At 36.9% G+C, this 17,160-nt stretch overlaps 1 protein-coding gene and 1 long non-coding RNA gene across 44 annotated transcripts in view; one reads left to right on the top strand and one right to left on the bottom strand.

Annotated features, from left to right (window-relative positions):
- The window catches only part of NRXN1 (neurexin 1), a 1,160,645-nt gene that overhangs the window by 957,011 nt on the left and 186,474 nt on the right, over positions 1–17,160 (bottom strand). The window lies entirely within an intron of this gene.
- Positions 3,879–15,546, top strand: LOC144579304 (uncharacterized). The gene is made up of 4 exons (XR_013526623.1): positions 3,879–4,043; positions 8,199–8,281; positions 12,058–12,227; positions 14,713–15,546. It is a non-coding gene; the product is annotated as an uncharacterized LOC144579304 (long non-coding RNA).

The following is a 17,160-nucleotide window of genomic DNA, read 5'->3' as shown; positions in this document are numbered from 1 at the left end:
GGATAGTGAGAACTGAAGGAAAAACCTGAAAAACACTGTGGGTTTTCATTCCAAAAAGAATTCAGAGACTAGGACTGGAAAACATTGTATGATTTATTTTGTTTCAGACTATTATATTTTATGTCTCTTATACCCTAAAATGATTAGGAAGAAAAAACTAATAGAACAAATATACCACGACTTATCTTTGGATGTGGCAAAAGTTCCAGGGTAGTCTGCTTTGTATTTTGTACACTCTTGGAGGGAAAGAACTCCAGGGGTTAGTGCATATACTGGCTGTTTTAATGGGACAAAACAACTACAACCATGGGACTTATAGGAAGGGGGCAAAGGAGGATGTTAAAGTTGATATACGACTGAAAACAGATTTGCCTTAACGAAAGCAGGTCTCAGGCGACGCCCCACATGCAGCGCCTTCTCTGTCCACCTTGTCATCACTCAACATGGCTACCTTGACAGAAATGTCTGTCTTTTTTTCTGGTTACAACATTCTTCAAAGACCAACTCAAATCTCTCCTCCTCCAGAAAACTTTTGATCACGCTCTAATTTCCAGCCTCTCCAGAATGCTTACGGCCTATGTGTCCTGAACTATGTTACTCGGAATTTTATAACTGGGCAAGGTCTTAACCTTCCAGTCTACTTGACTAAACTTCACACAGGTTTGTTCCTGACTATAGGCCCTTGATCTCCCTTTTCTTAGAGCATTTACTTTAGACCACTTGGAATTGTAAATTTTTTCTGTGTCCCCTTAAGATGTAAATCTTCTGCTAGACTCTTGTCAGTTTTACAACCCAGGAATGTCTTTCTCAAGGTCCTGTGTTATACCCGAGCAAGTTTAAAACAGAAGCACCACGTTCTGAGTTTGCTGAGCATCCACCCTTAATGGCCGGCATCGGAGAGTCAGCTAGAGCTCAAACCTCTCAGCCCAGAACAAAGGGCGGTCAACATTTTTATACCAGTTTAGGGTCAGGGGCGGTAAGTAGATTATTACAGAAGCAGAAGGAGCAGGTTAGGGGAAGGGGACAGGGATGTCTAACAAAAAATTCTCCTTAAAGTTATTTTTACTCAGGATGTGGGGTAAGCATTTGCACAGTTGCAAGTACAGGATGTATAGGCCAGTGGGCCCCGTTTCTCAGAAAATTGGTTACAAAGATGCCAGGTGTCTCAGACCACAAGCTCTCAGAACAGAATGCCCTACCCAGCTCAGGGTGGGCAACAGAGCTTAGGGTGGGCAAAGTGCAGTTAGCAGTATAGTTTAGTATTTATTACAGCCAAGCTAGGGTATTTCACCTGGGAGCCGTCCCTTTTGATGTGTAAAATCTTCAGGAATGATACTGTTCCTATCTCCCAGTCTTAGTGGGAAAGTAAGATTCTAACTTCAGCAAGCATCCATTAGCAAACACAGATGGCCTTGCCAGAATTACTAACATTACCCCCTTAAGTTTTCTAGTACTTTTCCACTCACTCACCTCAGCTATCAATAGCTCTCTCCCTCTCCTCTTGCAATACTCTTGATCCATATTGAGGTCTTCCTTACCTGCTTGACCATGATAATTTCTACTCGACACATGAGAAATTTAGTAGCTGTTTCCTGTGTGCTGTCTTTCTTAGATCAGAATATAAGATCCTGAAACTATTTTAATTAAATAATCTGGTCTTTCTGGAAACTTTTTGGTTAATATATTCCCTCTCTGCTTCTGTTTACTGTTTTTACCTTTCCCATTTTACACATACACACACAAAAACACACACCATATCATTGACACTTTATATCTGAATTCTAAGTTTCCAAAAAAATGTATTTGGCCAAGTGTGTGGCTCATACCTATAATTTCAACACTTTTGGAAGCTGAGGCAGAAGGACTGCTTGAGCCCAGGAGTTTGAGACCAGCCTGGACAACAAAGTGAGACCTCATCTCTACAAAAAATAAAGAAAAAAAATAGCCAGGCATGATGGCATGCACCTGTGATCCCATCTACTGAGGCAGTAGGATCACTTGAGCTCAGGCAGTTTATGTCTACTGTGAGCTGTGATTGCACCACTGCACACCAGCCTGGACAACAGAGTAAGACCTGTCTTAACGGAAAAAAAAAGTTGTTTTTTTGTTTTTGTCAAAAATACATATTTGGAGCTCCCTTCTCCACTGCTTCTTAACATTTTAAGATTAAACATTTTAAGCATTCAGTAAATCCGAGCTTCCTTGGTGGTCAAAATATTTTTCTTCTCTGGAATTCAGAAAATAGATTACAAATGAAACATACAGGATAAATTGTGGTAGTCACCTCTAATGAGTATTTCGACTTTCTTTCTTGCTTCAGTCACAGTAGGCTCAGAATCCTTCTCAACATCGCATTTCAAACAGCCAGGACCACTCCATCAGATTCTGCACATAAATTGTGCAAAACCTACTAGCCTTTCTTAAAGATGTCCTTTTAATCTAAAGAATATCTGATTTTAAAACTTTGTCTTTTGATAAGATTCAAGACTTTCATGCTTAAGGAGCCATTTATTACTTGATGAATAAACTAGTACACATTCCTTTTTAAAAAATCAATACCTAAGATTAAACTAAGGGGTTTTTTGGGGGGGGCCACACATTTAAGTTGTGAAATCACTGGCAGAGGGCATCTAAAATGAAATAGACCAAAAACATGCTCAAAAACAACAAATTTTTGTTTTCTTGAAAGAGAAGATCTTTCCTAGTCAGTACGTCTTTCTTCTAAAATAAGACCCTCAGAATGTACTTGCCTGGAAAATCTTCACTGCCTTTCTTCTAAAAGTGTTCATATTTTTGAAGAAATTAAGCAAAGTGGAATGTTGCCAGTTTTAATAGTATCACTGTTACTCACCATCTTTCTAATTTCTAGGCTTCAAAATATAAAGGAAAGAATAAAGGAAACACCCTAATGAATTAACTTTATGAAATCTAGAGATGACCAGAGAAATGGTCTTCTAAGATAAAAATACATGCAATGAATAATTGAGGGCCAAGAGTAACCAGGCAGCCATTTACTATACATTGTTTCCTGCAATAAGAGCAGCAATAGGACCAGATATTTATTCCCCCAAAAAGCGGGAGTGAGGGTGAGGAGTGAAGGTAACAGGATCAGATTGGTTTCAAGGTAGATTTCTAGTTGATTCAGTTACCAAAATAAAGGGTGAAGTGAGGTGATTAGAGTTTCTCAAGGACTCTCAAAAACAGTAATATTTAGGTAAACAAGAAATATGTGTTTTAAAGTTTTATATTTTCTATTGCTTTAGTATTTTTATTAATCCCTTCAGAAAGTGGGGGTGTTGTCTGTCTCACTGCAATGGCCTCTTCTCTCTGAAAATTGTTGCCTCTTCCCTTCCAAAATTGTTGCCTCTTCCCTTCCACATGTTGTCCACACTAAGTTGCCATGTTTGTACCTTGACAGCTATCTCCAGCTACTCCTGTACATCAGGGCAAATACCTGACTCAAGATGACCAACGCCATTTTCAAAAAATTTACAATTGAGTGTGGCTTATTACTTTAAAATAAAGGGATATAATTCTTAAGCAATGAGACAAAATCTAGATTCAACACACATGCAAATAAAACATAAAGGAGGGACCACAAAGGGAGGAAGAAAAATAGAGGAAGAGCATGGCTGCCCAAGGGTCTCATTGCTTTCTTGTACCTTCATCATGCCCTTGTAAGGACCCTTAATTCTGTAAGATGTGCTTCTGTCCTTGTAATTCACTATTTTTGTTAATGGTAACATGAATGACTTTCTGTAATTAAAAACGAAAGAGAGAGTAAGATACTTTTAATTGTGCCTTTGTTTTTATTGGCAGTAACCATAGAAAACATTCCAAAGGATGTAAAGGTCTTTTTAGTTATAGAAAGCTGTGCTAACAATGATCTGAAAGGCCAAGGACACAGGTGGAAGGCCAGATGGTTGTTGCCAGAAGGGGAGAAAATGGGCCAAGTTCTTGATACCCATGGGATATAGAGATGCAAGGTGAAGAGAACGTTGGCCAGGAGACAACTGGCCCCACAGGCTTTGACCAGGCAAAAGGTACTCATCACTCATATGGAAGCTTTACAATATGACAGTTGAAATGCTTTTAAAATGGGTTCTAGAATATTATACATGGAGAAAATCTACCCTTTCCTCCATCTGACAAAAAAGGCAAGAGGGAAATAACTTTAAAGCAATAATGAAAATGATTCTTTTCTCTGGCTAATTGAACTTTGAGGAGCCTTGGATATCCCTCTCATTTCATTTTCTTTTGTTATTACATTAAAATAGAGAATGAAAATATAGTTTTTTAATGATTAAAATCTATCTACCTATTTGCTCAGATCCCAGTGGAGGACCAGATTTCTGCCACTTCTTTGTCAAAAAAGAGTTAGGTTCTGGTCCAAGATCTTTAGCAACTTAATTACTTGGAATGCTGTTTTTCTGTTTAAGGATGGTTGTATTTGTCTTTCATATAATCTCAGAGTTGGAAAAATCTTAGCAACTGTCAAATTTAAGTTCTCTTTCATGTTTACATATAACCTGTGTCAGTACCTTCTTGATATTTTTCCTTAAAGAGACTCACATTTTACCTCTTAATAGCATTTTAATAGAAAATCAATAACATGAACTAAAAATCAGTAGCATATTTCAGAAATAGAAAGTATTAATTTAAGAAAATGTTCATCTGAATATCACCTAAAATAACTGGCATATACATATTAATAATAACGTTTCAGTTGAAATAGTTTCCTTTTCTCTTGCCATCTAACAAGGATATTATAGAAGGCATTATAAAATACTGTGCTAAGAAACAGATAGCTGTTAATCCCAAAACTCAACCCTCTACATGGAAATCTCTTTCATCTGATTTGGCATGTTCTCTGTAAATAAAACCCTGATTCATGATCAGTGTCCACTACTGAAGACCATGTACACCCAGGAAGATGCTGTGACACATAGAAGCAGTTATTTCTACAATAAGTACATTATAATGATTATATTCTCTATTATCTGATCACTAGCACTTGCACAAATGAAACTTTAAGACATTTTATATGCTCACATTTCTTCAACATCTTACTGAACAAAATAATTTTACTGCAGGACACCAGTGAGGATTTTATAATGAAAATCTGCATGAGAGCACAGTAATAACATGCTGTAATTGCTCAGAGAGAAACCATCCTTCTTGTCCAAGTTTGCCAATGGTTCACTCCATTATTATCTGAAGTGGAACAAGTCACTTAAATTTCTCTGTATCCACGTCACAAGTTTTATTTAGGTTGTGTGTTTTACTTCTGAATTAGCAAAGTGGAATATGGTTTATTCGAAGAGATAGGACTAAAAGTTATTTGTCAGATGTATTTTTTATTAACATCTTTATTCACATCTTATCTTCATGCAAGGAATAGAATGATAGAAAAATAAAGGTAGAGCACAAATCATCAAGTAAGTATTCATATGTCAAAACTCTGAGCTTAAAGAAATCACTTTTACATCCGTGATAAACTCAGATTTCAAACTTTCCCTGCAACCAAACATATTCCTTACTGATTAAATTGCTAAAAAAAAAAAGGTTCCCTATACAAATTGCTATCCATAAAAGCAGGCACCCCAATCTGTATTTGTCACTGTTATTTTCTTTAAGATATAAGGCAATTATAGCAAGCTTTAAATAGAACGTAATGAGAAATTCTCCTAATTGAAGAGATAAAAGTACATGAACTTCCTGCCAATATAAATTGTTAATTTTGCAACACATACTCCCTAGACTTTTTCCCATTTCTATGTTTTAGTCACACTGTGTGTTTCACCAAAATAATGTTTTTAATAAAATTTTCCCATTGAGTACAATTTTCTTACTTTAAATTATAACTACATTTGAATCTGAAACCTCTGCAAAATCCTCATTGGCAAAAGACTAGACTGAGATCACTTCCATTTTCAGGAAATTGTGTGAGATCAGCATAACAGATATAGCAATAGATGGTTCCCTTTCTTTTCACTTTGAGACCTGGGAGCTTGTTATCTGAATAGCAATGAAAAGCAAAATGGATTAAGAACAATAAAAAATGACAACATGCACATTTTTCCTATTTGAATTTAAAATGGTATTTCACTTAACTGGCTAAAACTACATAACATAACATCTCATATATTTAATGCATCTTCATGTAAGATCTGTTCCAGTATTTAAGCATATCCAAATGCTAAATTCCACAGAGCAGCAAAAGGAAAAAAATCACAGTAAAACCCAATGGAAAGCTACCATCAGAAGCTGAGTGTATTCATCTAGCTTTGCACTGCAGCAGAGTACATTCCAGAGGGTACATTCTGCATAGCAATAGCCTACCTTTAAGCTGCATTGTCTCACATATTTTAAATCACACTTTTTTTTTGAAAGAACAGACTGGTTATTTCCAAGGTATCTCACAAAAAAACTTATTACAGTTCAAGGGAAATAAAAGTTGGTGCCTTGGCAGAATACCCAAAGGTCTTTTGCTTTTCTGACTACTATTCAAATCTTGCTCGGCCCAACTTGACGGTAATTCTTTCCGACAACGTTAAGAGGTTTCTATAAGACGGATGTTACCTGCAGTTTTTCTTCTACCTGGGATTATGCTCTACAGCTAATTCAGGCACAAGAAACTCGAAAATATAATATTTTTATGACTAGAAAGTATTTTTTCGTGGTTTTCCTACTACTATGTAGTGTGGGATGATGTACAGGAATAGAAGAGAGCACAATGGGTCTGGGCAGGTTTTTCAAATTTGAGCATCAGAAAGCAATTTAAAAGACAGATTACAGGGTACTCTCTCCAGAGATGTGAATTACGTGCAGGGCCTGAAAACTTGTGTTTTGAAGAATCTCTAAATTATTCTTATATTGGAGTACTTTCTCTAGACACACTGGGGTTGAGATTAGTTACCAAATCTTAATAGTGTGTGACTGTTAAGAGGAAGAATGTGGTACCGCGGACTGGAGTGCAGGAGACGGTTTAGAATAGGGGAAGAAAATATATTACCTTATTTATAACTTCATTCAGTCGTTTATTACTTAATTTAGATTTCACAAAGAAAACCCACTTTGCTCTAAAAGCATCCATCTTAATTTTATCAAAAAAGAAAGCTGAGACTCAAAGAAGTCAACTGATTTGTCCAGAATTACAGAGCTAACAAGGTTCACCACAACTCTAATTCAAATTCAATTCTGCAAAACTCATGGTCTTTCTAATACTCCATGCTGCTTCCTTTATATAGTAAGTTACTTTATCTTGGCCTCAGTTTATCAATGGCCAAAATGAAGGAATGTGCCAGAGGTTGACAAATGACTAACCCAATAATTATTTAAAATGTCCAATGAAAGGTGTTAGGCCCAATAGCAGGATTTGGCAGAAGGAAAGTAATTAGAAAATGAACTTCTTGAAAATTTAAAATAAATCATTTCTATTTTAAACAAATATCCAAAATAATTTTCCTTAATATTTAAGAGGGAAGGACAAATATTCATTGAATATCCTAGTATGTCCACTCACTAACCTATCCTTATAATATATTATTTAATTCAATCCTAAAGACAAACCTCTAAAAAAATTGTGTTAAATACATCATACATGGGAAAGCGTGTAGTTTAGACAAATTAATTTTTCAACAATTGAAACAAAAAGCCCAGGTTAGAATCTATACAGCTTTACCTTAAAATCTTATTTCTTTCTAGTATAGAGAAAGAAAATTTCACAAGCAATGAGCAACAGAACACGAGTAGCCATTTTTTTTTCATCAGGGAAAGTCTTGGTCTCTAAAGCTCCATTGCATTAGAGACCACTGTAATTATGCAGAAGACACCTGGTTATTCTGAGTTTTCCCTGAGAAAAAAACTGAGAGATAATAAACTTCAACCACACTTGTGACATTTAGATTACTGGGAAATAATCTTTAGAAATATTGGGCTTCTACAAGTATTTGGCAACAAGAGCTTTCAGAGTCAACTATGGGAAGAGGGCCTTCAGAAGATTTTCACCTTAAAAATCCTGGATCATTTCTCACTTGACTGGTATTATTCCTGCACACTCCTCCTAGCTTGAAAGCAAGAGAAAGACTAAGGAGCCTGCTCAGCAGCTTACAGTACTATAAATTTATGTGCGGGCACTTTTAAAACAACTTCAGAAAACAGATTTCCCTTTCAACTTACTTGTTTTACTCATTTAGGGTATTCTATCAGAGCAAGTCCAAGACAAAAGCTTCTCCAAGAGAAAAACTGAGATAAGGAATAATGCATTCAGTGAAAATAGGTAAGATTTATTCTAGGTTTATCATTCACAGCAGATTGAGTATCTATATATTATCAACTTTTACCCTGAAATTTTATATCATGACAAATGTACATCAAAACAGGTATTCCTCTTTAATTATCATGAAATGTTATCTTAGGCAATTGTAATAACTTGAAAAATATTCATAATACTTAATTACTTTTGTTGTTTAATTCATTTAACCTTCCTCTGAGGGTGTTAGCATTTCCTGGTATTTCAGAATACTGGTTTTCAAGTTATCTTCCACAACAATATCACATTCCCATGTAGGAATTCCTATGGATATGATTAGTTTACATATAAATGAGGCCTATGAGGAATAATTCCCAGATAACTAGCTCTAGCCCATCCCATTCTCACAGTATTGTTACATCCAGTGCTCCAGATACCACAAGAGAAAAATGCCCTTTTACATTGCTACCAAGGGCCGGTAATCTACAACTGTGTTTAAATTAAGTTGGCTAAACTTTTATATCAATCTAAATGCTAACACTGACTTTTTCAGAACAGCTTGCCCTTTTTGTTTGTTTTTTGTTTTGAGACCGAGTTTTGCTCTCATTGCACAGGCTGGAGTGCAAAGGTGTGATCTCAGCTCACCGCAACCTCCACCTCCTGGGTTCAAGCAATTCTCCTGCCTCAGCTTTCCGTGTAGCTGAGATTACAGGCATGGGCCACCACACCTGGTAATTTTGTATTTTTAGTAAAAATGGGGTTTCTCCATGTTGGTCAGGCTAGTCTTGAACTGCCGACCTCAGGTGATCAGCCCATCTTGGCCTTCCACAGTGCTGGGATTACAGGTGGGAGCTACCACACCTGGCCTGAGCTTGCATTTTAGTTGCATATGTATTAAATGATTTGGAGACTATTTTAATTACTAAGATGCTTTGTTGAGAGACTATTTTGATACATTTACTTGGGGTAAAGCTGAGCTATGTGTCCTCTGAGTCAGTATATTAAGGAGAGAAAAGGGAATTTGATATTGTCAGGATAAACTAAAAAGGAAAGAAGACACTGGGCTGGGGCGAGGATGGTGAGGCAGGAGGAATGCTGAAGGGGTCAGTGAAAAAGCCCTTGGTGGCTACATGGCTGGGAAAGAACTTTGGTGAATAGATGTGTCTAGCATTATTGTTTTATGTAGTTGATTTGAGGTGTGAAAAATTAGCTTCCTCCCCTTTCCTTTGTAGAAGATGATCACTGGTAAATTCTATGTGACTCACTGATGCTTTTGTGGAAGTGGACTCTATCTGTAGAGCTTAAAGAGAAAAATGAAGCAGTTAACATCCAGGTTTTAGAAGTATATACTCAGAGATTAACATCTTTGAAGAATGATATACAAAGCTATTAATTTCTCTAGAGAGTGCTTCATCATTCCCCACGAGTTTACAGCTCTTTAAGGCCTAGGTCAAGGCCTGTTTCCTTCAGGAATCTTTTCTGATTATCCATCCCTTGGTGATTTTCCATCCTTAAGAAACCCTACAATTCTCACCTTCTGTGCCATTTAATTTAGCATCTAATACTATAGTTCATAAAAGTCCTAATCAAAAAAGATTTTTAAAAACTAGACAATGGAATAAAAGTTAGACCAAAGCCTAGCAACCATCTTATTCATCCTCCACCAGGACGTACTGGTGACAGTTTACACCACCAGCTACAGAATAATGCAATCTAATGCAAGAATCTTTTTTGTTATACCTTTACATGTGCTTTCAGGTGTTTTGGTTACAGCTTATGGGTATCAGAATTTTACTGATGGGTGAGCATTTTCTTTTCTTAAAACCTAAAAGTAGCAGAAGAAGAGCTCAGCATGTTTTACTCAAATAGATTTTTTTTTTCAGAATAGATAAAGACAAACTTTGGAGCCAAATGCTTCATTGTTTGTGTGTAAATCTCAACAGGCTGGTTGCATTAAGCTCTACATATTCATCAACAGGCATTGCCAATAAAGACACAAATAAAGTAAATTAATATTTTTCAAAACTCTGTGTCTTCAGAAAATTTCTATGAGGCTTTGATGAACAAAACATAAACGTAAGAAGCACCACCATTGTGTCAGTGTTTGGGCGCAATCATTCTCAAGGACATCTGTGCTGACTCCTTTTCAAACTTGGACGGCTGCTATCTGAATCCAATCCAGACGCTTTTGTTGGAAAAAAAAAAGTCTAAATTCTGAGATTTTCATTTAAGTTGAGTAACAGCTTTCTCCACTCAAACATGCAATTTATTTTACAGTATGAGATTAATAGCAATAATTGCCTGGGAAATAAAGAAGTCTTGAAGAAAAATACCACATATCAAAAGGCTACTTAAAAAAAAAGCAGGCCTTTGCTCAAGCAATGAAGCCATATTCCTTATTTGCAAATCATTCTATTATAATTTTAGTCATACTATGCAAACTACTTAAACTAAAGCTATTAAACATCTGAAAAGTTTACGTTTTTAAATGAAACATCAGGATGGTTGATAGTAACTTTGTAAATGTAATATTTGCATTTACATCTTTCTATATAAAATTGTGTGATTTTTATCTAGAATAGAACCCACCTGGCAAAGTCTTAACACAATAATGATTTGTTTGGGGGCCAAGAAGGTGGCTATCAGCAGAGATTGAATTTTTCTGAGATGAAACTACTGCGTGAAGTGTACTCCCTCCTTGATAGTAAGGCCAACTGAGAGATAAACTTTTGATGGATTCATTAACAGCCTGGCTTGCAAATCTCATCTCCACTGAGATTTTAAAGCAAATGGCATTATTCTTTCATTATGCTGAGGCCCTTACTACCCTGTTCTGAGTTGGTGGTTCAACCTAACAGCCTAAGGATATTTATAAAGTGAAGAAAACTAAGGGTACATTTTTTTCCTTTGTTTTTCCCTCAAGGCTTGTCTCACAAGTGCAATTACTTGGCTCTGGGTCCAGTAAAGCCCTTGGTCTCAGCATACAGAATACATTCACACTGTGTTTTCCAACAACCCACCAGACCTCTGCACTTCCCAAACCACCACACCTTGGCAGTGCTAGGAGGCAGTGCACAGAACCTAGGTTTGGCAAAAGAGGAAAGGGGAAATATCTAAGTGGCAATGTAAACCCACAGTGCCCTGCATCATTTTATTCAGTTCACAAAAGGGTTATTTCTGGGAAAGTAAGGAATTCTGCAAACATATAAAACAAAGTCAGAATGAAATGATAACTTAAAGAAACAGAAGGGATGCAAAAAAGGGAGGTCTTCTAAGTCTTTTTTTTTTTGTGTGGGGAAGAGGGAGAAATCTCATAAAACTAATGACAGATGAACACTTTGGAAAGGTGCTCTGGGAGATATGTCAACACAAGGCTTTCCAGTGTAATGACTGCAAAATGCAACTACAGAGTACACACGGTTCTCCATCTCAAGTAAACCAATTCAGCCTGGAGAAATTACTTAACAATTATAAATATAAACACACACACACGTATATATATACACACACGTTTAATACCCAGAATATCACTTCCCTCCAAAAACTGCTATCTGTATGCATTTCTATGTTATATTGGATACATATTTATCAATTCAAAACTTAGAGATTAATATTTATGGATAAATACCTACCTCTTTGTAAACTATAGCCACCTAGGTTCTGTGCACTGCCTGATGTGGGACCTGCAGAGAAGTCTTTCCTCTTTTAAAATCTAGCAGTCTTTCCTCTTTTAAAATCTAGTTTAGGATGGAAACTTATCCTCATTCTTGTTCTTTCTGAAACCCTCTTTCTCTATATCGTAGTATTTTGATGAAAAAGATACAAGAAGATCATAACTCTTAATCAGTCAAAAATTATTTGGTGGTCTCCCATAATCTGATCAGCCTTGTGCTGGTTGTTTTGGTGATAAGAGGACTCAAAACCACTGTCCTGGCATAAACAAGATTACGACATCAGAAAATAAAATTGTGAGGTATGTCACTTATCTTTCTGGGTCTCTACTTGCTTGGTTTTTAAGAATCATACACAAATAATAGCAGCCTCATATTTTTATTCTCTTTATATAAATCAGAGACTACATATGATTTTAGAGAAGGGAGAAATTAGAAAAGACTCTGTAGTTTGAGGTGGGACCTGCAGAAGTCCTGAAAGGCGGGAGAGTTTGGATGAAAAGATGAAAGGTGCAAGGTTATTTCTGACCAGGAAAACAGCAATTGCAGAGACATAGATTGGAATTTATATAGGGAATGTGGGTACCTGGGAAAAGGACATTAACCAGCTCATGTGGAAAGGAGTAAGTTTACAGTGGCAAGGCTGAGTCAGGCAGAGGTAGTCCTAGAAAGCGGCAGAGGAATTTAGTTTTGATGCACGGGCAAGTCATTCATTCTACATTCACTGCCCATTTCCTGAATTCTTTCTCTGTGCCAGGCCATATTGAAAATTGATGGCTCCAGAGTGAGATAAGATAGGCATGGTCCCAGATCATATGAAGTAGAATCTAAGACTAAAGGGACAGATTTACAATTGTATCTAAGTGAAGAGTCTGCACATTCTACATGGCATATTTATAAATACTTACAAAAGGCCTTTGATGTTTCACAGTATCTAACTGTTGCCCGGTTCTCTCAAAGCGTGATTAAAAATGTACTCCTCTTGACATATTGTGAGCAATAACATTTGGGGAGATGAGGGTATTTCTAGATAACAAAGTAAAAATAAATGGACACAGATATGATTAGGTTAGGCTGAAAGGTAGGTTGGTAGTTGTTTACAGTTGGTGGTAGAACGTGCCAAGTTAGATAAGCCCCAAATAGATTTTATAACTGTGAGATATCATCTTGTGTTCTCTGCTTTGAGATTATTACTTGTCACCATGGAATTATAGAGCAGTAAGGAAGTACACATCTTATTCTTTTGAGACAGAGTCTCTCTGTCATCCTGGCTGGAGTGCAGTGAGATGATTATAGCTCACTGCAGCCTCCATCTTCTGGGCTCAAGCCATCCTCCCACCTCAGCCTCCCAAAGTTTTAGGATTGCAGACATGAGCCACCACATCCAGCCACCATAGTTTATTTAGTTTCAAACTCTATTTTCTGAATGATGAAGGTGGAACTCAAATTGGTCAAGGATTTGACTAAAGCCACACAATTAGTTGGCAAATCCTGAGCTAAAAATAATGTATAATGAATCATATAACCATCCCCCTTTTCACGTTTGAGATCAGATTTTAAAAGGATGCTGCAATCTCTATTCTATTTATAACCAGAGGAGCATTTAGTCCATGGTCCTCGTTCCCACAGTCAAACTCATTTGCATCTATAATTTATCTGTGAATGAAAATAAGCCATTACAAAGTAGCAATAAAGCAAATGTGGGGTGTGGTTACAGCAATAATTAATCATAATCTCAGATCCCAGTTGGTTCATCTTGAGCTGATATTTTTTTCCTACTGTTTGTGACATGAAGAAGATACAAATGTTTAAAGGGATAGCAAATCTATTGCCCTAGCAGTTACAATTGTGTATTAATAGACTGTTTATAATCAAACATGTTTATAAATCTGTTATTTTCTTAAGCAATACTCTCAGGACTGGGTGTAGTGGCTCATGCCTGTAATCCCAGCACTTCAGGAGGCCTAGGCAGGCAGATCACCTGAGGTCAGGATTCAAGACCAGCCTGGCCCACATGGCGAAACCCCATCTCTACTAAAAATACAAAAATTAGCCGGGCATGGTGGTAGGTGCCTGTAATCCTAGCTGCTTGGAGAGCTGAGGCAGGAGAATCGTTTGAACCCTGGAGGTGTAGCTTGCAGACAGCTAAGACTGCGCCACTGCCACTCTAGCCTGGGAGACAAGAGTGAGACTCTGTATCAAAAAAAAAAAAAAAAAAGAAAGAAATATTTTATGCTAGTATAGTAGGAATCAGTCGCAGAGTCAGAGAAGCTAAGCTTTACAAGGAATCTTGGAGCATTTTTATCCAGTGGTATAAATTCATTTGGAGATACGATACCTTAGAGACATACACATACACACACACTACACAACTGCTTATTATTTCAGAGGGTTCCTACATCTTTTGAAGTCTCTCTTTGGACCCACCTTTAGCTAAGAAAAGTGATTTGGTGCAGTCTTTTAATATTACACTTGGATACATTTTCCTCAGCACTAAGTGGTCTAAGGTCAACTTTGGTATGTAGGAATGTCCTGAGTTGGGAGAGGAGGAATCCTAGACACATCATGTTCATGTCATATCCAATCCCATTGCAAGACTGGGCAAGTTAACTTACAGTCTTCGGTCCTCAGTTTCTTCCTGTGTAAAAAAGGGAAATAATCCCAGTAGTACATGCCTGCTGCTATTTATTGAGTACCTACTGTGTTAATACTAGGCACTTTACATATTTGCTTTAAATTACTGCTAATATCAATGTTTTGTAATAAACATGAATCACCTTTTCACAGATGAGAAAACCAAGGATTAGAAATGGAAACATGCCTCATATCATGAAGTATAAAGGATCCAGGATTTGTACCATCTGTCTCCAAAATTCATGTCCTTCTCTAGGATATGGAAATTCCTACTTGTAAGGAATAAGGTAGTCTCATTTATCTGCCTACATTAAAAGAGCCTTCAAAATAATATTATAAAACCCAGAGTTCCATATCAATGCAGTACAGTTCAGCATTTTTATAATTCTGGAAAACAGAATGAGGCAGGAATGAGAGGGACTATGAAGAGAACGATAACAATAACATTCTTTATGATGGAGTACGTGACCTTTCATATCACTGAATGTCCTATGTGGTAAGGTATTTTATAAAGGGGTTTAGAATGTTATACTAACAGCTTAGAAGTTCAATAATACTTTCCTTCTAAAGTATTCAAAGAAAAATGAGATAATGTTAAGGATAGTAATCTGGCTTTTCAGATGACCTTTCTGAAGTGATTATCAAAAAGAGCTCTAATTTTTTAATGTCTAAGATAAATAATTATACCACCACAGCAATTTCAGGTCTGGACTGCTTCCTGAATGTAGCCCCAAACAAAGGTCTTCAAGACACTTCCAAATATGCAAGTCAGCTGAGTGGGTTTGTGTGTGTTTTAACCTGTGCTGTGTTTCAGAACCAACCTGCCCCGGAGTCAGCTAGGCAAACAAACCACAGTTTGATTTGATTTTAGTAGAATGAAGTACAGTCTGTCCCCTTTCACACATAGCTTCACCAGGTATCACCACGCAGCTCTTTAAAGATTAAACTCTAAATGACCACACTTTTTGAGACTTTAATAAAAGAACGATTGACAGTGTTTCTCCTAAAAATGTCTGAAACAATTTGCTCTTCTCTTGAAACTAAAGCCCAGAACTACAGCTTCCCCTTTCTGAAGCCCTCCCCTCCCTATTATTGTGATTTCCAAAGGAATGGCATTGAACTGACTGCTTATCAGGCTGGATAATGGCCTAATTTATTATAAAAACCTTAGTCAGACTTTTAAAAAAAACTGTAGAAGCCCACTGATCTACCAAATCCTTTAGAGACTTAGAGCCTATGTGCATTAAAAACCTGCTAGACCATGGTGAGCCTCTGAGATAGGCTATTTTTTGTCTCATTAGAACCAGCATTTAAAAACACTATACCTCCTCAAGTTGAAATGTCAAGCTGGAGACTGCGGTGTAGTTGAGTGTGCAGGACACCTGGCTCAGTCTTAATGGTGTGTAAAGAGCAGGATTAGTGTTTCTGAGTCTCTGCTGTGTAGAGGTTTCTAGTTGGCTTACTCAGTTTACACACAAAACTTCCTAGGTTCCTTTGGGGAAAAAAGTCCAGCTAGACAAAGGACAGAGGACCTTTTCCTTCCACAGGTATTTGGATTCAGGCATTCATTCCCTAATTTAAGAAATCTTTCCTAAAACATGAACTAAGACCCAAGTACTATGTGGGTATAGAGAGGTAAACAAAATCAGACATGTATCTGGCTATCATAAAAGCTAAAAAACCTGTGAGTCAAACAAACACATGAACTTCAGCCTGATTTCAAGCTCCCTGAATTTAAAGTAATGTCATATTTGTCTTTCCAAGACTAGCAGAGTGACTTATAAATTATAGGTGACTAATATACAAAGAAAATGGAAGTTTTTAAATTAAGCATATATGATTTGTTTGAAAGTAGTAATAATGAAAACCACTGTCATTTGTTGAAACTATACAATGCAGCAAGAACTGATTACTCAAAATAATCTTGAAATAAACTGATAGGAGACATTTTAAAAAATTTAAAATCTATGTGGAACCTGCAATCCCCCTAATACTGCTGCATCACAACATTCATTTCTCCAGGGAAGCTGAAGGCATTAAGATACTATGTCTACTGATTTTAAAGAAGGTGTGCCAAAATCTCTGGGCCTTTTCCAAATGCCTACCTATGTTAACAGAGGAGGAGTTTGCAGTATCTGTGAGACTTCCTTTGAAACTTGGTTTTTGATGACTGCACTGTGTCCAAAGCAGTGGTTTTCAGGTATCAGAGAAGCACCTGAAAGAACTTTATAACACAAATTGCTGTGCCACAATTCCAGAGATTCAGCAAGTCAAGGGTGGGGCATTTCTAACAAGTTCCCAAGGAAGGCCAATGCTGCTGATATAAGGACCACATTTTGAAAACCTGCCTTTATAGTGTTTCAGTTTCAAAGTCTGAGTCCTACTATAAGATTAGTGCCACTAAAGAACAAACTTATAAAGAAATACTCTAAGAATGTATGAGAGGAAAAGACTGTTTGTATGTGTATGGGGTGAGGGGGAGAAACATGAATGAATGAAGCTTCAGAAAACTCTCTGGTTCACCTCCATCTCAGAACAGCAATTGTAGTTCTAGGGTCTAGGGACAGGAGAAACTAAAGAAGACAGCTAGGAACAGTGCAA

The sequence above is a fragment of the Callithrix jacchus genome, chromosome 14 (genome assembly GCF_049354715.1).
Source record: "Callithrix jacchus isolate 240 chromosome 14, calJac240_pri, whole genome shotgun sequence".
NCBI lineage: Eukaryota > Metazoa > Chordata > Mammalia > Primates > Cebidae > Callithrix > Callithrix jacchus.
The sequence above is the reverse complement of the archived record's forward strand: the minus strand, read 5'-3'. Positions and strand labels throughout refer to the sequence as shown.